This window comes from Acipenser ruthenus, chromosome 37 (assembly GCF_902713425.1).
Source record: "Acipenser ruthenus chromosome 37, fAciRut3.2 maternal haplotype, whole genome shotgun sequence".
NCBI classification, from domain to species: Eukaryota; Metazoa; Chordata; class Actinopteri; order Acipenseriformes; family Acipenseridae; genus Acipenser; species Acipenser ruthenus.
The window spans coordinates 8,800,079-8,824,684 of NC_081225.1; the positions used below are offsets into that span (position 1 = coordinate 8,800,079).

The 24,606-nt window shown below is 38.3% G+C and overlaps 1 long non-coding RNA gene across 1 annotated transcript; it reads right to left on the reverse strand.

Moving 5' to 3' along the window:
• Positions 1 to 1,403: 1,403 nt before the first annotated feature.
• LOC131706809 (uncharacterized) lies at positions 1,404 to 23,979 on the reverse strand. The gene is made up of 3 exons (XR_009310817.1): positions 23,789 to 23,979; positions 2,162 to 2,267; positions 1,404 to 1,457 (listed from the first exon to the last, which is right to left on the reverse strand). It is a non-coding gene; the product is annotated as an uncharacterized LOC131706809 (long non-coding RNA).
• Between the last annotated feature and the right edge of the window lie 627 nt (positions 23,980 to 24,606).

Below are 24,606 nucleotides of genomic sequence, written 5' to 3' on the forward strand. Positions count from 1 at the left end.
TTGGGGAGATGCTTTGGCCCAGACAATGTTGCACGGTATGCTCATTATGATCTGCTTAAAAGTTTAGTTGCCGACATAAAAAGACACATACCGATCACGTACTATTATTAGTATGCCTACCTTGCTGTATTGCATGATGTGCTACGCTTGGGAGTATATGTTCTTAGGTGTTGGCTGACTTCCAAATGGATGCCTTGTTCCCTTCACCGGACACAGCAGGGGGGTGTTCACAATTTGATCTAGGGAAGCAGGGAACAGTTTCACAGAATTCCTAATAATGCATATTCATTGAATTGCAATCTGAGCCTGGAAAACCAAAAGGCATTGGAGCATTTACAACGTGAATCAGAAGACTTCTACTCACGGCACCATTACTGAAACATTCTGAAACTTTTCTTCTGAATGAATCCGTCACGTATAAAACTGAAAATCGACCAACACAAGCTGATATTCAGAGGCTGTTTGGTAATTGCAGCACAACACAAATGCGAACACCATGATCACAGATTGTGCTTCTTTAAAAACAGCTTAAAAAAGAGCAGGCTAATCCCCTACTTCAGCTTTCCTCCCAAAAGGAATCCTGTATCAGTTACTAGCATCTCCCACACAGGAACAAAAAAAGCACTTTGTAAACCCCACATACAGGAAGGATATACACATTCTAACTCTCCTCATACACTTTCTAAAACTGGTCTTTGACTGTTGCTAAACTGCATTGTGTTGTTTAATGATAATCAAACAACCCCTCTCATTTCAATGCAGGCTGGGTGTGGTTAAGGGCTTAGGGTTCAGCTTCGTGCACACCCTGTTCCAGTTCTCCGCACTGTTTTTTAATTAACGAACCATTTTGAGCCTTACTGTTGGTGGAAGTGAGCACCGTGCTCATGAAGAACATATCTCAGTGTGCAGCTGAGAACTGCAAAGCTGGGCAGTGGAAACAGCTCGACGTGCCCACTAGACTAACTAAAATGTGTTTTAGGAACCAGGAGCCCTTCAAGGAAAAGAACGTACTGCAGAGTAGGTAGTGGTGCTCAGTGGCTCTTCCCATTCAGCGAAGCCCCAGTCTAGATCTCGCCCCAGTAGCGCTCTTCTGAGCCTGGATACATTCCCCTGGCAAAGCCAGCAGCTCCCCTCCCCACCTGTCCTGACCTAGACCTAACCGATTAAATAAAGGATTTTGTTTGATTTCCTGATGTTTGAATAAAACCCTTTACAAATGACTGGAAAGCTGTGGCAAGAAGGCGTAATTTAAAATCACTATTGCCACAGGAGTTTCTTTAAGCAAGCTATAAACAGGCAGTGGGTGAGAGAGCAGAGATTGGCTTTGCATGTCCTTTAGTCTGGAAATCAATGCCTGGTGTTAGGATGCACTGTGCATGTCATTCCTTTACCTAAAGCTGATAGGGCCTGTCTTCATGAGCAGTGAAGTCTGCAAGGGATCAATCATTTCTGAGGGTCTGTTTGAAAAATACGTGCGTCACAATATTTGCAAAGGAATGACTACTGAATGAAATAGTCGGTAAAAAAAAAAAAAAAGAAGTAGTATTCAGGTATCTGTGTAATTGTCACCAGAACATTTGTCAAATACAATGAAGCAAAATCTCTCAATGCATGTATTTCTGTTTTCTCTCATACAGACTTTCAAATTGGATGACCATGACATATAATCAACAGTATGTACAGAACAGCATACAATAAGAAACAGCCATGAATAGGTTTAAGGGAAATTGGATAAGTGGTATTCAACCTCTTCATGCACGGCAACCTCATAGGGGGATGGATAAGAAATTTAAAACAAACAAAAAACACCTATCCTAGTCTTTGTATGGAGACATATGGAAGACGTAAATGCAGGACAGCCTCACATGAGGATGGCCAAGTATACCAACATTACTGATTTCCTGTATGTGGAATAACTTGTACACCAAATAATGTTAATAACAGGTTTCAGCACAATTTAATGAGTGGTTACCCAGATACAGTAATATGCAACAATGTAGGTGTGACACAAAGATGGATAAATGTATGTAGAAACACACCCCTATATAACCTCAGAATCGAATACTCTCAGGAGCTTATGCTCATTAATGTTAATACCTAGTTTCATAACAACTGGATTAGCTGTTTTACATATATAAGGAGAAGTGTAAAGTGTACATACATACAGTATTTATGGACGGATGCAGGGATAGGACCTCCACTGTATCCTGGTTGCTGAAGACTATAGCAGTGGACAGTAAGACTGGTTTGCAGGACTTGCTGCTGACCTAAAGAGAGATAAAGCCTTCTTGTAAAAATGTTTGATGAAATTCATTACAAAATGTATATTTGGTATCATTTAAACCCTGTTTAAGATTGGCAAGACAACAACAACAACCCCCCCTTCGTATATGGTCACCATTCCAATTAATTTGATCCTTAGCTTTAATAAAATTCAAAAGAGCTGTTTGAGCTAAATCTTTTGACCAATTGGACACACACTCTTATCCACTGGGCATTTACTGTTTTGAAATGGAAGTGATAATTTAGACTTTACAAGTATTGAAATGACTATTTTGGGACTCGTTTCTGAAACAGGATTGCATCCAGAGCTCAGCTGCTCCAAGCCATTTCATTCTCTTAGTTCTTTTTTTTTTACATTCTGCACATGGTTCAGATTTAGGCTGAAAACACAGTTGGCTTGAATCGATGCCCAAACCAAGGCTCTACCCGCAGCATCACATAATATATGGTTTACTGGAATCCAGTTTTTAGTGTTACGAGAAACACAAACATAAAACTGTGGCACAAAACATTTTGTCTTTTGTTATTTGAAACAGTTGAATCAAATAAAACTGTACAGTGACGTTAAAAAGAAAGCACCCAGATTTACAGAAGCGACTCAATAACTGTGGGGTTAGCCCAGTGACTGGGTTTTTAAAAAAAAAAAAAAAAATATTTGTACTAGGGATGTGCTTTTGGTACATTTTTGTGAACATTTAAATGCTATTATTATTATTTATTTTTTAGCTGACGCCCTTATCCAGGGCGACTTATTTTTACATACAATTACCCATTTATACAGTTGGGTTTTTTTTACTGGAGCAATCTAGGTAAAGTATCTTGCTCAAGGGTACAGCAGCAGTGTCCCCACCGGGGATTGAACCCACGACCCTCGGTCAAGAGTCCAGAGCCCTAACCACTACTCCACACTGCTGCCCTGTGCAGGTGTCAGCGTTTAAACCACATCTACATGCACACACAGTCTTTATATTACATTGGTATGTATACCAACAGCCCTGGTTAATATTTTCTAAGCAAAGAAACCCTAAATAAGCAAATAACGTTTTAAAATCGCAGACGTAACTACAAAAAAAAAACACACACACACACACACCAAAGTGTATATTGAAATCAGGGCTGTCAATTCAAATTTTTGATCGGTTCATTTACAGGCATTAGTTGATCAGTAGATTCATCCATGCACATGTTTAATAAAGGGAATGATCTTACAGCGGCTGTCCTGCATGTAATACTAAAAAAAAAAAAAAAAAAAAAAAGCTCAACGGGAATCTGGTCTTTTTAAAAGCATGTGTATTATTTTTATCTTAGTAAATGTCTCTCTTTGTATTTGTACTGCACTAGATGTACCCGTGCTGGCCCTGTGGGCACAAAGTCAATAAACTAAACCTTTTATATAAAATTCATTAGATGTGATCAAAAAATGACAAATTCTGTTTTACAGCAGGTGCAGTGACTTTTTATTGTGCAGGTGTTGTGACTCTTGGTCTCCCAGTTGGTGGCTCTATCATTGACAGAATGTGGTTATACCGTCTCGCCAGGTTTGAAATCGCTGGCTGCCAGCACCCAAGACGGCGAGCCACAGCACGCTGCCCTAGTCCAGTCTCCAACATGCCGATCGCACGAAGGCGCTGCTCTCTGGACAGACGTGGTATATTGTTTTTCTTTCTGTGATTTTCTTTATTGCTTTTGTTCAAGCTTGCATTTCAACAGCTGAAATCACTCCATATCCAGGGTCCAATCTACTCTCACTAATTTGGTGATTAAGTGCATATTCTTCAGTCATAGTCACTCAAGTGTGTCATGGTCAAGGATGAATGATCGAGTGATTAAAAATAAAACAAAAACATTTCGTCAATGTCCATCAATTGTATACCTTATTTTATTTTTCGAAATTAAATGTGTTATAATACTGATAATTTTTTTTTTGATGCTCAGTGTATATATATATATATATATATATATATATATATATATATACACAGACGTGCTCAAATTTGTTGGTACCCTTACAGCTCATTGAAATAATGCTTCATTCCTCCTGAAAAGTGATGAAATTAAAAGCTATTTTATCATGTATACTTGCATGCCTTTGGTATGTCATAGAATAAAGCAAAGAAGCTGTGAAAAGAGATGAATTATTGCTTATTCTACAAAGATATTCTAAAATGGCCTGGACACATTTGTTGGTACCCCTTAGAAAAGATAATAAATAATTGGATTATAGTGATATTTCAAACTAATTAGTTTCTTTAATTAGTATCACACATGTCTCCAATCTTGTAATCAGTCATTCAGCCTATTTAAATGGAGAAAAGTAGTCACTGTGCTGTTTGGTATCATTGTGTGCACCACACTGAACATGGACCAGAGAAAGCAAAGGAGAGAGTTGTCTGAGGAGATCAGAAAGAAAATAATAGACAAGCATGGTAAAGGTAAAGGCTACAAGACCACCTCCAAGCAGCTTGATGTTCCTGTGACAACAGTTGCAAATATTATTAAGAAGTTTAAGGTCCATGGAACTGTAGCCAACCTTCCTGGGCGCGGCCGCAAGAGGAAAATCGACCCCAGATTGAACAGAAGGATAGTGCGAATGGTAGAAAAAGAACCAAGGATAACTGCCAAAGAGATACAAGCTGAACTCCAAGGTGAAGGTACGTCAGTTTCTGATCGCACCATCCGTCGCTTTTTGAGCGAATGTGGGCTCCATGGAAGAAGACCCAGGAGGACTCCACTTTTGAAAGAAAAACATAAAAAGCCAGACTGGAATTTGCTAAAATGCATATTGACAAGCCACAATCCTTCTGGGAGAATGTCCTTTGGACAGATGAGTCAAAACTGGAGCTTTTTGGCAAGTCACATCAGCTCTATGTTCACAGACGAAAAAATGAAGCTTTCAAAGAAAAGAACACCATACCTACAGTGAAACATGGAGGAGGCTCGGTTATGTTTTGGGGCTGCTTTGCTGCGCCTGGCACAGGGTGCCTTGAATCTGTGCAGGGCACAATGAAATCTCAAGACTATCAAGGCATTCTGGAGCGAAACGTATTGCCCAGTGTCAGAAAGCTCTGTCTCAGTCGCAGGTCATGGGTCCTCCAACAGGATAATGACCCAAAACACACAGCTAAAAGCACCCAAGAATGGATAAGAACAAAACATTGGACTATTCTCAAGTGGCCTTCTATGAGTCCTGATCTGAATCCTATCGAACATCTATGGAAAGAGCTGAAACTTGCAGTCTGGAGAAGGCACCCATCAAACCTGAAACAGCTGGAGCAGTTTGCTCAGGAAGAGTGGGCCAAACTACCTGTTAACAGGTGCAGAAGTCCCATTGAGAGCTACAGAAAACGTTTGATTGCAGTGATTGCCTCTATAAAGGTTGTGCAACAAAATATTAGGTTAGCGGTCCCATCATTTCTGTCCATACCATTTTCATTTGTTTTATTATTTATTTACAATATTATGTTGAATAAAAAATCAAAAACAAAGTCTGATTTCTATTAAATATGGAATAAACAATGGTGGATGCCAATTACTTTTGTCAGTTTCAAGTTATTTCAGAGAAAATTGTGCATTCTTCGTTTTTTGTGGAGGGGTACCAACAAATTTGAGCACGTCTGTATATATATATATATATATATATATATATATATATATATATATATATATATATATATATATATATATATATATAATTACACACACATTCATTCAAAAGAACAAAACAAAACTAATAAATTATAATTTCAAATAAAACACAGCTTACATATGTTACAGAATCTACCAAATGCAGATTCCAATACATTATTATATTATTATTTATTTATTTATTTATTAGCAGATGCCCAGTTCAGTGCAAGTACAAGACAATGCAAGCACTGGTACAACTGGGTGCCATCTAGTCCAGTATAGTCGAGAGTTGTGAGGTTTACAGATGCTGTCTGAATTGGTTCGTCTTGAGGAGGCGCCGGAAGGTGGTCAGGGACGGGGCAACCCTGATTCCCATGGGTAGGTTGTTCTATTACTGATGGGCAAGGGTGGAGAAGGACAGGGATCTGGAAGCGGGGGAGCAGAGGGGGGGTATAGCTAATCCAACAGTGGCAGAGGAGCGGAGGCATCAAGAGGGGGTGTTGGGAAAAATAATAGTCCGGAGATAGGAGGGAGCAGAAAGGTCGAGGCAGAGATAAGCGAGTACAAGAGTTTTAAATTGGATGGGAGCAGTGAAAGGGAGCCAGCGGAGGGAGCAGAGCAGCAGTGTAGCGTGGGAGAGACGAGGAAGGGAAAAGACAAGGTGAGCAGCAGAGTTTTGTTATACGTATTCACAGGGATGTAAGAGCAAATAAATGTCAGTCGCCATCAGTGTTCTGTTTATTATGGACGTTTGCTTTTTACTGCCATTAGTAACTCCGCGCAGTAATTTCTGAATGTTTTCATTTCAAATGGTGAAGCACTGAACTTGTGTTTTTGTGGTACAGCAATTTTGTTTGGCATAATTATTCACATACCACGGTTCCCTCGTCCGGTTCCTCAAAATACTTCCAAATGTGGCTTCACCTCGTTCCTTTGTTAAGAGATGCCATTTTATTAAAAATATGTAACAAACATCCGACTTTCTTAACCCATGGACTGGATACCATACCACGCCCCCTACAGCATGAACACAGAGTGTGCCACTAAAGCGCCAGATCGACCAAGAATAAAACCTGCCCCAGTGTCAATCTTATAAGAAAAGCTACTTGGAGGCAATTGCCAATCCCCTTCCTATTTATAATATCCGCCCTTACTGTGGCACCACAGCAGTCGGATATGTGACGGACTACTGTATATGATGATAAATTACTAAAATGAATACATTAAAAAAAAATATATGTGTTTGGTGAAATTTGTCACGTGACCAGTCACACATTTAGCATTTTATTCAGTGTTTATCCACTTCTTTAGAGTTTATATGTTTAAAATTCCCATCCTTAATTTGTAGCCCCCGACAATACAAACAATGATGGCTACTAAGACTATGCTCAATATGGGGATTATATGACATTAAATGCACAAGATATAGCCAAGAAACTGTATATAAAATGGTGGGATAGGTTAACAAATCCATAATATAAAATGGGATTAAACAATTTATGCAATATAAAGTTTTTTTGCTGCATAATATGGGAAAGAACGTAAAAACCCCGGGTAATCATGCTTAATGATGCTCAAGTACATTCTTCACCCTTTCCAGGAATTCACCAGCAGTAAAGACGGGAGGATGTGTTTGGCACGAACACACTTGCCAGAGCTTGACATTCCTCGAATCCCTGACCACGCCTCTGTTGTTAAACCTTTTCATTTCAGTGCCAGCCGCTTCACATCGTTACTCTAGGAAAAGGACCGAAACAAAACCAGCCAAAAGAAACCACTTCAGGAGTGCAGGAGTATGAAAACTGATAGAATTTGGTCAATCCATCAAAAGAGGTGATAGTTAATAAAAGCCCCGAACCATTGCCTGAGGAAAGATTACTCTTATCCTTTTAACCCAGACACATTTCTGCTCCGAGTCTTGTGATAGACAGCCTCTTTGGAGTAGGAATGTGTACTACAGCATGCTTGCAAACATCTCTAATAGAACAAACACAGTAGTTTACAATCCACAAGCGTTTGGAAAGCTCCCAAATCGCCAGGGAGCAATAACAGCAGAACATGGGGAGGAGGAGGTATAGATGGAACAGGGGAGGTATGAGTGGAACCTTGTAAAATAGGGCATCTAGGAGGCAATTTAGCAAAAGGATGCCACGTTGTGTTGGTTTAGGGATGTTACTAGTTTTAGTAGTAATAGTAAAAGAAGCATCACTTCTTGACTTCAAGTGGTTGCAGCATTTGTCAAACTACATATTCCACTAGTGTTTTTATTATGAATAGATGGATGAAAAATATATATATATATGCATGTCATATGTCAGCTTGTGTTTATACAGTGGCTTGTGTACAGTGTGTCCATTTAGTTCATAGTTAATATCAAGTCCATACACACATCAATGCTGTACACGTGTGTTCTTACTCACACGCATGTTGTACTGTAGTAATTTATAAAAGAGTAAGAACACTCTACTGGACTCCATGGCTTTTCTGATTGGCTACAAAAATTCTATATACCGGTACGTCAAACTCTGATTTTTTTTTTTTTTTTTAGTTTTCTGTTCCCCTGTTCCTTTTGTAATGTTTTGAATCATTCGAAGTGGTTCTTTTTTTTTTTTTTTTTTATGGCAAATATTTAAATATTAGCACTGCGAATTACAAAATGAAACTGCATGGATCATGAAAACGTAGATCGCCATTATTTATTTCCACAGAACGTATATGTAACAATGTGTGCGACAGGCAAAACACAATCCCAGATTCTTAAACTCTCAGTAACTGGTGGTAAAGGATTTTGTTCCCAAGTTTAAATCGCAATTGGATTTTTTAGCTGTGTAACATACAGTACGATCTTCTTCTAATAAGAGTATATGGAAATATCTAATTTTAATGAAGCCAGCCCTGGACATTCCCTATGCAAAGTGCCTAAAATAAACCACTTTCATCCAGCTACACCAAGACACAGTGTCTAGCCAGACCCAACACAGCGATTGCCTCCAGCCCCACATTTACGGATAATTTATCAGCCAAAGAACACATGTGTATCAGTTAGCAAACCATGTTGGCATACTGTTCTCTTTCTCTACTCTCCAACTGCAGTCTTTAAATTGAAAGCTCTATAAAATGTAATTACCCTGAACAGAGACTTGTAACCCCACAGAATATATTGTGTCTTACATGCAACTTCCAAATTCCTCTTGTATTACAAATGTTGATTTTCACAGATCACTCAAGATAGAAATAATTTATACTCTAATATACCATGCCATAGATTATTTACATGCTTATTGTTTTATGGAAACAATTACTGTTTTTGTTTTTTTCTAAACACCTGTTTTTGATTTTGCGTCGCAAAGGTCTTAAAATACTCTCAGAATTCCTTCTGTATTTTTTTTTTTTTAAAGCCATAAAAGATTGTAAACTGGCTTTTATATATTTAAATTGGAAACATGTAATAAACCACAAAACAGGTAAAATGTAGGAATCTCATTATTGGAAGAATCAATGTCTTTTTTTTTGGCCCACCTACGGTGTTAAAGTGGAGGGGAGTTTTTTTTCTTTTTTTTTTCTTTTACTGATAAGTTGACATTTAAAACTGGACATTTCAAAATGACCTTTTTGACTCGACAGCCCCTTGCATGTGCTTTTAATAACACTCCTTTTTCACATTAGGAATATTCTGGAGTAACCACAGGATTTAATGGAGAAAAGGAGGCTCTGGCTCCCACACAAAGTATGCACTTCTGTTTCTTTTCAGCAGGGAGAAAGGCTGCTGCAGGGAGAAAGTGTCTGCAACTATACCATACATAGAACTCCCTACCCCAGCTCATAACACCCAACTTCAGCCAGCGCTGTATACCCGTAAACAGCGAGATATCACATTATTACATTACCTCAGAAACAGGGATGCTAGTTTTTCGTAATAACAAAAACCTAAATCCACTGTTGAAGAAAATTAAAATCAACGTTTTTCTGCTTTATCCCACACCAAACTGATTCTAGCACATCCCTGCTTCTAAGTTATGTTTTCCAGTGTTTATTTATTTTTTTATTACTGTTTAAAACCCAAATCAGAAACCCATGTTGAAAACATTCCCTTCATAGGGTCAATGAAACTTAACACACAGAAAATGCAAAATTCCATCTTTAAGAGCCACACTGATTTTATCTTTTTATAAATAGCAAGGTTACAAGCTAAAATAGCATTCTGAAACATCTGTTTAGAGTTAAATAAAACTGAAATCATGCAATCCAATAAATGCATCACTCCTGGTTCCACTTTGTCAGCTTCATTTACTTTCACAAAAGTGAAATGTTAAAAGGGAAAGTTGTACGGCTTAAATAACTTTCCCTTTTAAATTTCACTTCTGTATCACCTCTTTAGCAGAATCCAAATAAAAGAAATGTAATCCATAATGCATCAAAAAGCCCTTTAAAAGATATTGAAACTTTTATTTTCTAAGCCAAGGCCATGGATGTGTGTAACAAAACACATTTGTGTTCTACTTCATCTACAGTATAAAATGCTTGTTTGGTAGACCTTGTGGTCATTTGGTAGCTATTGACTACGGTACACTGTAACAGTTAGCTATTGCAAAGCATTAAAGTGTCTTTACAGCTACCGATAGTAGGAACATGTCTTTGACTCGAGTGACGTGGTGGAAACAAAGGTGGTCAAACAGAATGCACAGGTACTGTAGCTACACTATGGAACAGTCTAGTAAAACAGCACAAAGGAATTCTGTTTTCAGTGCAAAAGCATTAAGCGACAGGGATCTGCTGCAAGTGAGAAAGTCTATAAACATGTTATTAATTATGCTATTAATTATAGAATTAGAAATAAGACTATTATACACTTTCGCCATTGTTTTTGTTTTGCTATTGTTTATAATCGCTTATAATGGATATAGTCTGTCTGCCTGTCTTTCCAGGTCTGGCCAATCGTATGGGGCTGCTTTGTTTTTGCAATACAGTTATTATACACTTTTGCCATTGTTTTATTTTAAATTTCTGGCTATTGTTTAGAACCCCTTATAACGGATCCTTAAATGTTCCACTGAACATTTAACCCCTTTTCCAGCATTACCTGCAGAGTTATTTAAAGAAAGATTTTTCGAAAAATCTCTTTATAGAAATGAGACTGTTCTACACGCTTCATGGTTTCTTTGAAGACCAATTAGCTTCCAATTACATGATTTTTACTGTTCCCTTTTTAAAGGATGTACATTTGATTGCAATCAAATCAGGGTTATTTAGTCAAATAGTGTTCAAGTGATTTGACTATAATTTGACTAAGAGCCAGTCCTTACTACTAGTAGCTTGTAATGCAGGCTAGATCAGCCAACGTGTCTAAGCTATAAGCCCCTTTTAGTGCACTGCAGTGTATTGCTGGAAAAACACCAAGAAACCCTCACAATGATTGTACGCAGCATAAAAATGTAAAGTCAATTTCATTCAAAGCTACCTTTGCTTTGACAGTCGTCTTCATCTCATTCATATGGTAACTGTAGGAAACCAAAAACATAGTTGTGTGATATGACCATTTAAGCTGTTAATATTCATAAACCCGATAATGATTCGGGCTGCATATCATTTTGTTTAACATTTTTCACCCACTAAACCCAAAGTTGTTGCTTGGCTGTTAACCTTTACGTCACATTACAGCTCTCCAGATTTCCTCTCGTTTCCCCTCCATTACCACACACTTGAACTGAAAAGGGTTAAAATGGAAAGTCCACAAAGGAAAGTCACACGCGGTTGTGTGCTGCAAGCTATATTTAGCGCCAGTAGTTTTTCCCGGGGCTAATTAAAAGAATGTAAAGTTATAGATTGCATTCTTGATCCATACCCAGGAGTACAATTAACGTGTGAAAGTTCACATCAAAGCTGGCAAAGACCTTTGCAGAGTGTTTGGCGAAACGGCAGGTCAAAACAGCAGGTCAAAATGCCCAGGTTACTATTGTGCCAGTGAGTTGTCAAATATATTTAATGTTAATTAGTCTGGAAGTGGGCCCAGTTATTCCACATTACTTTCCTCGCAGGGGCTGTTTTTAGCAACATGCATTACACTTGGTAGGAAATGTTGAAGCACAAAGTTAAAGATCATCACATCCGCTCGAAATAGAACAAGCACACGTGCGATTATTTACTGTACAGCATGCTGAAAATCACTCCTCCTTTGCTTCCTTCCGAAACATGTTTTTGTTCCTGTTTTTAGGTCCCCCAACAATAAACTTCTGTCAAAATAACTGGAAAAATATACAGAAGGGGATTATTCATAAATGGTAAGGAAATATTTACAAATATTACATCTACGTGGTGTATATGAGTCATCCCTCTGCCAGTCACATTCATTGGGATTCCAAATCCCATAACCAGACACTGTACAGTTTCAATAAACAAAACGTCACAAAGACTCCCATTGACTGCACAGCGGTCTGTCATCCTTAACAGGAAAGTTACCTAACTCAGGGATACCCAAACTTTCTCAGTAAATACATTGAAATGTGACATTCCGTGCTTTTCAAAAGCCCTCTTTAAAATGTATAACGGTACATACTGTTACTGCAGGCATTGGGAATAAATATAAATGAATGATAGATCAAAGTAGTGTTAAATTCAAAAAACAGTCATGCAAAACAACGTTCTGTAAATTAATTAAGGGGAACATTTCTTTGGCAGGTATTGGGGACATTGGAGAAAATATTTACGCTGTGGCCCTCTTGAGGCACCCCAGGGACCTCAGCTCCCAGTTTGGGGACTCCTGACCTAGCTTACCCCGTGTGACACATACTGTGAAGGTCAGATGGACAGCGTGTACAACGTGTACAGCATCATTCTCATATACTGAGTTTTCACAAGGCTGTGCATCACAAATCGACAGTGTTCTGCTTCGCATTAAGTTTTGAATCTGACTTTTCTTGTCTATTCTTTTGAACATATGTAGATGGTTTAATGGTGCTTCCCATTTAATTCGCATTGGTTTACTGGCACGCATCGCGGTAATCCTTCTCATCTGCCACAACAGTTTGAATATTTCTTTCAATTTTGTGAAAGATTTTCATTTAATTGAGCACTTCATTGTGCACGCAATGTTTCAACACCTTCTTGATTTAAAAAAGAGACACATGTTTCTGGTCAATATGAACTCTCAGGACTTCGATAGGGCTTCAGTTCAAGTTACACATGGGTAACACAGAATTTGTTTTCAAGTGTAGCGTGTCTAAAGTGTTTGGTGTCACCCTATAAAGAAGTAAAACAATTAATAAATCTGACAACTTGCTCAATGCATTTGCCTGGTTTCTGTAATTCAAGAGATCTAGTTTCATTATCGGTGAATAAACAGCACTCTTACCTACTTTGAAAGCGTTTTTAAAACAGATGCCCTGTGTTCTTAGAGGAACATTTTCTATAACCACAAGGGTGCACTTGTGCTAAAGTTGTTTGTTAGAAAAAAATGCCATGATGTTGCTTAATTCCATGAAATCCCTTTTTTTTTTTCAAACTGAGTTCCATTTAGTCATAACGAATCTGAATGCAATTACAAGAAGACAACTTTAAAAAAGCATCAGATGTGGATCATATGGAAATCACTTCCTCTTGAGTCTTTTCTTCTTGTTGTTGTATAAATAGCCAAACCACAAGCTTAGATGCACACACAGTGTTGGCACGAACGTTTCCTTTTAAATAATAATAAAAAAAAATACAGTATGATGATGTCCAAACAGGAAGTTTAGAACAAAGTATGGAAAAAAAGGAGGCAAAAAAAAAAACACACACATACTACACCCCCAATGTTGCTGTCAATTATCTTTTGTAATATAGAAATACGACACCAATGGCAATAAAAGAACAAATAAATCCTTCAACGCAAATATATTTGTTCCTGCCAATCAAACTTAATATTTCTAAATAAAGATGTCCGTTTTGTAGCCTGTGTGTATGTGTGACTAGCTTATTTTCCAACTAAAAACATCTCCAAGCTAATAAAATCGCTGTGTGCGTACATGATTTTCAATGCCTGTTACACCACTATAGAAAAGTATCACAAAACCAAGTAGTGAGTAGCAAACATGAATCTGACCTTAAGTGTGTTTGTAGTATGAGTCTCTACGTTTTTGCTCAATATTTCCCATGCCTTCTAATGTTTCCAACAAAAACAGTCCCCAAGGCTGATTTTCCAAGGTGGTTGAAGTATACCAGCGTTGCGCTATGCAATGAAGCCCCTGCGCAACAATGATATCCCCACCTCCCTTCATAAAAACAGAAGGAAGTGTTCTCAGAGGGAATTTTTGTTGGAATAGTCGGTATGCGTGACATGATCTAAGCTGATGTATCAGGGCAGAGGCTGGGCGCAAACCGACGACCCAGAGCACAGCAAATGAGAGTCTTAACCACAATGCAACAGACTCAGGCTCGTTTACATTCATGGTTTTAGAGCTTTTAACCTCATCTCATCTCACTGACAGCAACACTACCCATTAAACTGAAACCACTATAGAGGATCGCTGCACAGAACATGCACAATAGGATATTAAGCAGACAAGAAATCCAATACTATGTGGAGTTTAAAATAATAAATCAAAGCCTTACGAGAGTCAATGCAAAAAGCTTCACAAGTACAGCAATGCAACGCGGGTTTGTGCGCCTACAAACCCACGTTAGGGCAGCAGTGTGGAGTAGTGGTTAGAGCTCTGGACTCTTAACCGTCGTGGGTTCAATCCCAGGTGGGGGGACACTGCTGCTGTATCCTTGAGCAAGGTACTTTACCTAGGTCGCTCCAATAAAAACCCAGCTGTATAAATGGATAATTGTATGTAAAAATAATGTGATATCTTGTAACAATTGTAAGTCGCCCTGGATAAGGGCGTCTGCTAAGAAATAAATAATGTTTGTGAATAGGCCGTTTTCATGAGTGACCTACACCTTTTTAAATGGCTTTGCATTGTACAGTGTTCGATAACGCATGGGGAAACTGCACTCCCAAATACCCCCAAGTGCAGAACCCTGCATCTATATTCATACAGTCATGTATTATTATTATTATTATTATTATTATGCTGGTAGGTAGCCTTATTCGATGGGTAATTGCTAGTCTTATATCTACAGAATATCGACATTATGATATTCATGCATCACATCTTAAATTTAATGTGTTTATATGACATTTCATGCATCACAGCTTAAATTTAATGTGTTTATATGACTGACTGGTTAAGCCAAGAATATCATAATGTCGATATTCTGTAGATATAAGACTAGCAATTACCCATCGAATAAGGCTACCTACCAGCATAATAATAATAATAATAATAATAATAATAATACATGACTGTATGAATATCGATGCAGGGTTATGCACCTGGGGGTATTTGGGAGTGCAGTTTCCCCATGCGTTATCGAACACTGTACAATGCAAAGCCATTTAAAAAGGTGTAGGTCACTCATGAAAACGGCCTATTCACAAACATTCCAGGATGTAGCGGTTATCTTTTGGAAGGAAGCTGGCACACATGTATGGGCTATACACTGCTTATCAGATGCTTTAAACAAGAGGCTTAATATTAACTTGAACAAAGAACAGCCACTTATCAAGCACAACAGTAACATACAACCTCTGCAATAGCTGCCCATACAAATGCAGAGCTAATCAGCAAGAAGCAGATAACCACCACAGCACTAAACAGGAGTGTTAAATGTGTACGTTTGAAAGAAAGGAGTGTTCCAACAAACATGCATTTTCATTGCAAAACGTGATGGCTTGGTAAAAGGAGGCTGTCCGTGTGCTTGCCAAGTCAGTCGCAAGGACAAGCAGCTGGTTGGTTAAAGACAGGATAGGCGGTGTTGAAGTGCTGGGGACAACTCCCCTTTCCAGGTGAAATGCAAGAATACCTGAAAGCGATGCCTTGATTTCTTTAAGCCAGTGTAGTACCAGATATACATTTGGAGACCTGTATAGTATAGCCTTTTGTATGTACAGTGTAATATATGTGTGATATATTAGCATAGATGTGTATATGTGCAGCCCCAACAGGGGTCATAAAGCTATTTTTTATGAGGCTTGCCTTGGGTCACAGACTGGTTTGCTTTACTTGCTCATTATCAAGGCTTCTTGTGGGCAGCAACCCAACCCACCTAAACAGGCACTGGAATAAAGTGCTGTCTAACGCCAGGTCTGTAGGAAGGCACATTTGTATAAAATTCAAACCCGGAAAAGACTGGGGATTGCAAATGCCAGGGACTAGACATTATCCCTGGTTTTCATTTGCCATTAAAACAGTTTTATTTCTCTACTTTAGTGTTAGCGTTGGATGACTTTAATCAAATTTGGTTGCTTTAAAAAACTTTAGTGCATACCTGATTACTGTACTTGCATATTATAAAGCATAACCTTCGGCAGCAAAAAAACCAGCAAATGAATGTTAGGATATTTACAGGATTAAGGGAGTAATGTTCCTAGTGAAAGGGGACTTCATTGTTTAATGTACTAGAAATTCCCCTCTCGCTACAGTACACTAAATGATTTCATGCATCACAGCTTAAATTTAATGTGTTTATATGACTGACTGGTTAAGGCAAGAATATCATAATATCGATATGCTGTAGATATAAGACTAGCAATTACCCATCAAATAAGGCTACCTAACAGCATCAGATTAAACTGTATGCAGATTCTTTACTGCAAAACACAAAGACCTCCCTGTGCTAAAGAAACTGTTCTCTGTGTGGGAGTCAGAATTCAAGAGCTTTATTATTGGAATCGGTCTTGATGCTGGGCAAAGAGACAGCTAAAGAGATTTAAAAAAACCCTTACCAGACTTGACTAAGCACTTTGTGCATGACTGCATGACTCAAACGTTGAGGCGTCATAAAAAAAAAAAGAAAGAAACACATCAGATGTGATATTCAGGGACAGATGCCCTTTTGAAATGTATACATGCAATATGCCCAACAAAAGGAGTAATTGACTGGAATGACTTTTCAATCTTTATAAATAAGATAACAATCTTAATGGGGTTCTTTTTTCTATTCAGTAATTTTAACTTCTGTGCCGTGAAGTATTTCAAATAACTGATTCTTTAAAAAAAAAAAATATATATATATATACAGACGTGCTCAAATTTGTTGGTACTCTTACAGCTCATTGAAATAAAGCTTCATTCCTCCTGAAAAGTGATGAAATTAAAAGCTATTTTATCATGTATACTTGCATGCCTTTGGTATGTCATAGAATAAAGCAAAGAAGCTGTGAAAAGAGATGAATTATTGCTTATTCTACAAAGATATTCTAAAATGGCCTGGACACATTTGTTGGTACCCCTTAGAAAAGATAATAAATAATTGGATTATAGTGATATTTCAAACTAATTAGTTTCTTTAATTAGTATCACACATGTCTCCAATCTTGTAATCAGTCATTCAGCCTATTTAAATGGAGAAAAGTAGTCACTGTGCTGTTTGGTATCATTGTGTGCACCACACTGAACATGGACCAGAGAAAGCAAAGGAGAGAGTTGTCTGAGGAGATCAGAAAGAAAATAATAGACCAGCATGGTAAAGGTAAAGGTTACAAGACCATCTCCAAGCAGCTTGATGTTCCTGTGACAACAGTTGCAAATATTATTAAGAAGTTTAAGGTCCATGGAACTGTAGCCAACCTCCCTGGGCACGACCGCAAGAGGAAAATCGACCCCAGAGTGAACAGAAGGATAGTGCGAATGGTAGAAAAAGAACCAAGGATAACTGCCAAAGAGATACAAGTTGAACTCCAAGGTGAAGGTACGTCAGTTTCTGATCGCACCATCCGTCGCTTTTTGAGCGAAAGTGGGCTCCATGGAAGAAGACCCAGGAGGACTCCACTTTTGAAAGAAAAACATAAAAAAGCCAGACTGGAATTTGCTAAAATGCATATTGACAAGCCACAATCCTTCTGGGAGAATTTCCTTTGGACAGATGAGTCAAAACTGGAGCTTTTTGGCAAGTCACATCAGCTCTATGTTCACAAACGAAAAAAATGAAGCTTTCAAAGAAAAGAACACCATACCTACAGTGAAACATGGAGGAGGCTTGGTTATGTTTTGGGGCTGCTTTGCTGCGCCTGGCACAGGGTGCCTTGAATCTGTGCAGGGCACATTGAAATCTCAGTCGCAGGTCATGGGTCTTCCAACAGGATAATGACCCAAAACACACAGCTAAAAGCACCCAAGAATGGATAAGAACAAAACATTGGACTATTCTGAAGTGGCCTTCTATGAGTCCTGATCTGAATCCTATCGAACATCTATGGAAAGAGCTGAAACCTGCAGTCTGGAGAAGGCACCCATCAAACCTGAGACAGCTGGAGCAGTTTGCTCAGGAAGAGTGGGCCAAACTACCTGTTAACAGGTGCAGAAGTCTCATTGAGAGCTACAGAAAACGTTTGATTGCAGTGATTGCCTCTAAAGGTTGTGCAACAAAATATTAGGTTAGCGGTCCCATCATTTTTGTCCATGCCATTTTCATTTGTTTTATTATTTACAATATTCTGTTGAATAAAAAATCAAAAGCAAAGTCTGATTTCTATTAAATATGGAATAAACAATGGTGGATGCCAATTACTTTTGTCAGTTTCAAGTTATTTCAGAGAAAATTGTGCATTCTTCGTTTTTTGTGGAGGGGTACCAACAAATTTGAGCACGTCTGTATATATATATATATATATTCTATTTTAAATGAATTACTAAAATTATTCTTTAACAATAACCATCTGGTTAAAGAATTTTCTTCAGTGTTTTTTTTTTTTTTTTTCTAAGTTCTAGATTCTATCTGAATGTTCCGCAGTCACCCACCGTGTGGAAGTGCCCTGGAATGGAGCTTCCTGATTGGTGGTTGAAAATTCTGAAGTTTCTAACACTAAATATCTTATGGCGAGTATTTAACAATATGGATGAAAAAAAAAAAAAATCGCACAAACGAAATCACAAATCAGTTGCAGATTTGTCAAAATGTCGATGCTTAAAAAAATGCAAAAGTTAAAAAAAAAAAATTAAACTCAGTTGATCAAAATATCTTCACGTGGATTCTATAATAAAGAACTATGTTGTGTGTAGATTGTCTCAATGTATAAGAGATGCACATCCTGCCTTATACTGTACATTGCAAGACACCCTCACATGTCCCATTTACTTATTGTATAATCTACTTAAAAGGTGTTTCATTATTTTATTAGTTTTTTTGTTTGTTTTTTTAGGGGGGCAGGCTAATTGTGCAAGTAATTTCACAAACACGATCAAATGAAAGGCCAGTACCCACACCTGCCGAATTACTGCTTTCAAACCCGCTGCGGGGTAAATCAAGTGGAACTAATGTTTTTTTCACACCAGAAACCATTACAAGTTAATGGGGATTGTCATGGAAACCAATTCACTTTCTGCAGCGTACTAAAGCCCAATAAACAATGCTACTGTAGATAAGCCTCCCGGTTTTCCAAATAAGCCTTGTGTGGGAAATACATAAAACTGTCCAAACACACTCCTGAAACAGCTCAATCGAATTAGAGAGTTTGATTAAGACATGCACAAGAAGTCTAGAATGGCTGTCCTTTTATGACTGTCACTGATGCAAGGGTTACCCATGCATTGATACCATCAGCCCTATAAAACGATACTGTCTATCTCAAGCAGCCAAATAATGCTGCCTTCGAAAGGGAAATGTCATGAGCAAATGATATTGTTTCAATAGCCTAACTGATGTCTGGCATTCTCCCGCCTAACATGCGAAAATCTCAGACTCAAAATGTAGCTATGAAAATCAGTTTTCATTCGAGAAATCGAATTTTAAACTCAAAATTATGATTAGTATAAGATCCGGCTAGTTCGTTTGATTGTGACGTCAAAACCACCGAGTAAAAATATATAAAACAAAGCGCTCTGTTCATGTCATCTAATGTGATAGAATTATGAATTTCACAACTCTAAACTGTAAAGCCATCAATCACTGCCTGTCAACAGCCAAGAACAGTGAAAGAAATCACTATCATCCCAGAAAATGCAATTTTCAATGACTCCGAGAAGCAGGATTAACTCTGAATGTAGTGATATAAATGCTTCTTATTATTCCCCACTGGGAATACAGCCTTACATTTACAGCTACATACAGTCTGTCACAGTTATACACTCAGTATACAAAGAACGTCCTGCTGTAGGTTTACAGAAGCATTGCTGTGGATCAAGCCCACCCAACAGTACTGAACTTGCACCCTGGTGGCGATGGCTACTTTCAAAGACAATAAAGCAACCACTCACGTGGGTCACATGACAGAAGTCTGCACCACCACAATCCCTGTATCTCAATCCATCGAGCATGTGTGGATGAACTTAAACAACGCATTCATCATCACGACCCTCTGCCTACCTCTCGGCTCCAATTGCGACTGAATGGATTTAAAAACCCTCCACCCCCTTCTAGCACCTTGTTAAGGCTGTGATGAGGCTGAAGGGGGGCCCAGCCTGATCATATGTAGACATCCTAATAAAGCGGCCAGGCAGTGTACAACCTGCATTGTACTGATGTACTGATATTTACTTTATATATCAGTATCTGGTTGAATAATACAATGTGTCCAGCTAATACTGCAATGCACACAGCTTCACTTACCACATGAGCGATTTTGATGCTAACTTTCCTGCAATAGTGTGGCCCTGATCTGGGAGCACCAACAATGCCCCTTAAAAAGGGAATAAACCAGTTTCAGATGACTGATATTTCCAGTATGAGTCACATTATGGAGGTGCAGCATGCCTGCCTACAATCGATTGGTGATGAGGATCATTAGAAATAAAATGCTCCGCGGTCATCACACACGCAATCAATGCACAGACTTCTACATCAAGCAAAGGATGTGCTCCTAAATCAAGATACATGATCAAAGAGTGTGCTCTCCAACTGGCTGAAAGATTTAAAGGCTAGGTTTATTACGGGATCAGTATTGATGCCATCATTCCTCAGAGAAGCCCCTGGCATAAAGAGATGACTGCCAGCCTGCGAGATCGATCAATCAATCGATATTTACATTGCAAGACACTGAGCCCTTTAGAAAAGGTAATCAATTCATGTCCATTTAATAGCGAGTGAGATCATTTGGTAAATCTTCCATCCATTTGCGATGCAGATCTCATACATGCTCGCATCATGTTATAACAAACACAGATTTTTTTTTTTTTTTTAAATTGATATCTGATACCATACCAAGTGATTGATCTGATCAAACTATACCCTGCCTTGGACAAGCCACAGCTGGATTTTTTTAGGGCATTTTATGGTCCTCGCTATTGCCTCTTGTTTTAAATCAGGGGTCTCCAACCCTGGTCCTGGAGAGCCCCAATCCTGCAGGAAGGAGTTTCCTAGAAGGCAAAACTACAAATGGTCTCTACCTGACCACCTCTGATTTCAATGCTACTCATTTCCGTGATAGTGACATGTAAAAGCACATTGCCCGTAGTTTAGTTTGGTTTTTTACTTTATATGGCCACATAAAGGTACAAATTTAGCCAACGCAAATACTGACCAGTATTTTAAGAACATAAAAAAGTTTACAAATGAGAGGAGGCCATTCGTCCCATCTTGCTCGTTTGGTTGTTAGTTGCTTACTGATCCCAGAATCTGATCAAGTAGCTTCTTGAAGGATCCCAGGGTGTCAGATTCAACAACATTCCTAGGGAGTTGGTTCCAGACCCTCACAATTCTCTGTGTAAAAAAGTGCCTCCTATTTTCTATTCTGAATGCCCCTTTATCTAATCTCCATTTGTGACCCCTGGTCCTTGTTTCTTTTTTCAGGTCGAAAAAGTCCCCTGGGTCGACATTGTCTATACCTTTTAGGATTTTGAATGCTTGAATCAGATCACTGCGTAGTCTTCTTTGTTCAAGGCTGAACAGATTCAATTCTTTTAGCCTGTCTGCATACGACGTGCCTTTTAAACCCGGGATAATTCTGGTTGCTCCTCTTTGCACTCTTTCTAGAGCAGCAATATCCTTTTTGTAACAAGGTGACCAGAACTGAACACAATATTCTAGGTGAGGTCTTACTAATGCATTGTAAAGTTTTAACATTAATTCCCTTGATTCCTTCATGTCTGTCTGTCTTGTTTACTGGGCTAGATGGTTTTAAAAAGACCAAAAAAATAAATAAAATCAATGGGGAAAAGGAAAACAGCTTTCCTTTACATCAGTTAAAACAAATTATATCAATGTAGCCATGGTTGTTGGGCAACAGACCATACTGCTTGACTTGTTGTATTCATGCAGCAAACGGTATTCCTCTTCTTTGTAGATACACTCCCATGACTAGCTCTAAAATACCAGAGATCTGAAAAACCTCTGGCACACCTATACATCAGCACAGTCAAAAATGTGTCGAAGCGCTTCCTTATTATGATGTCTAGAGGATATCTGTTAAGCAATTTAAGACACCCGATGGGGATGTGCGCATTAAGAACATGTGGACTGAAAACGATCTGCAATCTGCTACTCATTCCAAATGCACTGGCGGAGTCCATCTGTCACTCTATACAGGCTGAAGAGGATTACTTCTTGTAGAATCGGATAAGCTGTGCTGGTCCAGGTACGAGAAGGTTTTTATGGGCGATACAAAACAGCATCAAGGCCACAAAGGTCTCTTCTTCAGTTGAGACGGAGAACCACAAGATAAAAAGCTGACCTGTAAAGCTGAGGGAACAGTGGCTTGAAACCTGCTTCCAGGAGACCTAGTTTGAGGCAACTTTGCTGTATCAAACCCCAAGTCTCCCCTGGTGTGCCATGCAGTGGCCTGAAACCTAGTCTCTTGAAAGTTCCAAGCCACACAGTGGCTTTGTGTTCCCTCAGCTTAATAAGAATACAGCAGTGTAAATAAGACTCCTACTGCATTATCACCCATTCCAGGTTTTAATATGTGCTTGATTAGCCATGGTGTATAGACTGTAGGTAACAAGTTGAGGTGGGTCTTATTAGAATAGTAAGACCAGGAATGGATCAAACTGCTGTGGAATGGGAGTCTTATTTCCATCCCTGGAAGAACTTTTTTCTTACCTTCAGTTCACCTGAAGACCTTTGTGGTTTTCGAAAGCTAGTGTATTTTATACATATTCAGCTGATCCTATTAAAAAGGTATCTTAGAAATCTTCTCCACACTTTTATCATAGACTCTTATAGAGCTTTTGGGTTGAATCTAGGTGTTATCCGATGAACTGGTGATTTTGTATACATTTCAAAAAGGCATCATTAATAACAACTCACATTCCACGGTATGCTGTTGAGTAAGTGTGTGTTAAAAGCTGGGCAATGCGATAAACATATGTATAGATGCAATCAAACAATAATTACAATGAACTATTGATTGAATTGCACTGCAGTAGATGGATATCTGTCAGGTGACTACAGCTTGAAAAAATACCACCTTTTATTAAATATTGTGAAAAATGTGAACCATTTACTTATTGGCATCTGTGTTTGGTATTATTATTATTATTATTATTATTATTATTATTATTATTATTATTATTATGACCCACTAAAATGGAAAAGTAATAACACACAAGAACTTGACCAACTTAAATAATTACTATACATAAAAAACGTGGGTGGTGGTAGTCGTGTATTAGATATTCAAGCATGAATGCGCAATAAGCTAAATTCTCTTGGGAAACTGAGATCTCTACTGCCAGTAAAACAAATAAAAAAGGGGATTATAACTCAGCTTCGTGACGCACTAGTTCTATGTAATTATTAGACTAATAAGAACGTGCGCGGTTTGTTTGTGTCTGTCTGCTGTGCATGCTACTAATAAAAAAGACCACGTACAGCAATAGTACGTTTCTCAGGGTACAGCTAGTAATATTTGCGACAAACTTACCGGATGCAGCCCAATGTCTTTTTTCTCTCCTGGACCAGAGCTCGAAGATTTGGTTATCAACTACTAGATGGTTTAAAGATAGTGTTATGATTTCAATTGAAAAGTACCTGGTCGGTAAAATCTATTGTTTATGTGTGGTGTGAATCAATGTACAGCTTCTGGCGTTTTCCTATCTAATCAACACGCGTTGAAACCACGTGACTTCATTCACCGTCACTAATGATTATCGTGTATTATGTGTGGCCCAATGTGTTTTCCAATATACCAAACACTTGCAGGACTACTTAGAACCGGTTAATAATAATAATAATAATAATAATAATAATAATAATAATAATAATAATAATAATAATGTAACATTTCTGTTAAATTAATTCTATGACATAACAGAAGATGAATTTAAATATGTTAGGCACTCTAGAAGACAATACAATGCATACCCCCTTTTAAAAGGCAGCCCAGTTGGCCTGTTATCAACAGTATATATATACTACAATGAATGCCCCCATTCACAAGACAGAATGAAAATGCTTGACTAATGTTATACAAGTGTGTATACTGTAATCCATCGTAAACTTTTACACACATATCCTCCCTATTATTTCAATTATAACCCTGGTTTGGTAAGCGTCTCAGTTCATGGAACAATATCTGTCATGTTTGGGTGCTATTATCTGTCTGTCAACAAACCACATACAAATGAAGCGTTCTTTAAAAAAAGACAAGAGCCTGTTCATGAAGGATTAAGCCTTAAATGAAGGTTTATCGTTGCTGTGCAGGATGATTTAAATGTCAAGAGGAAGGACTGCCTCCATGCG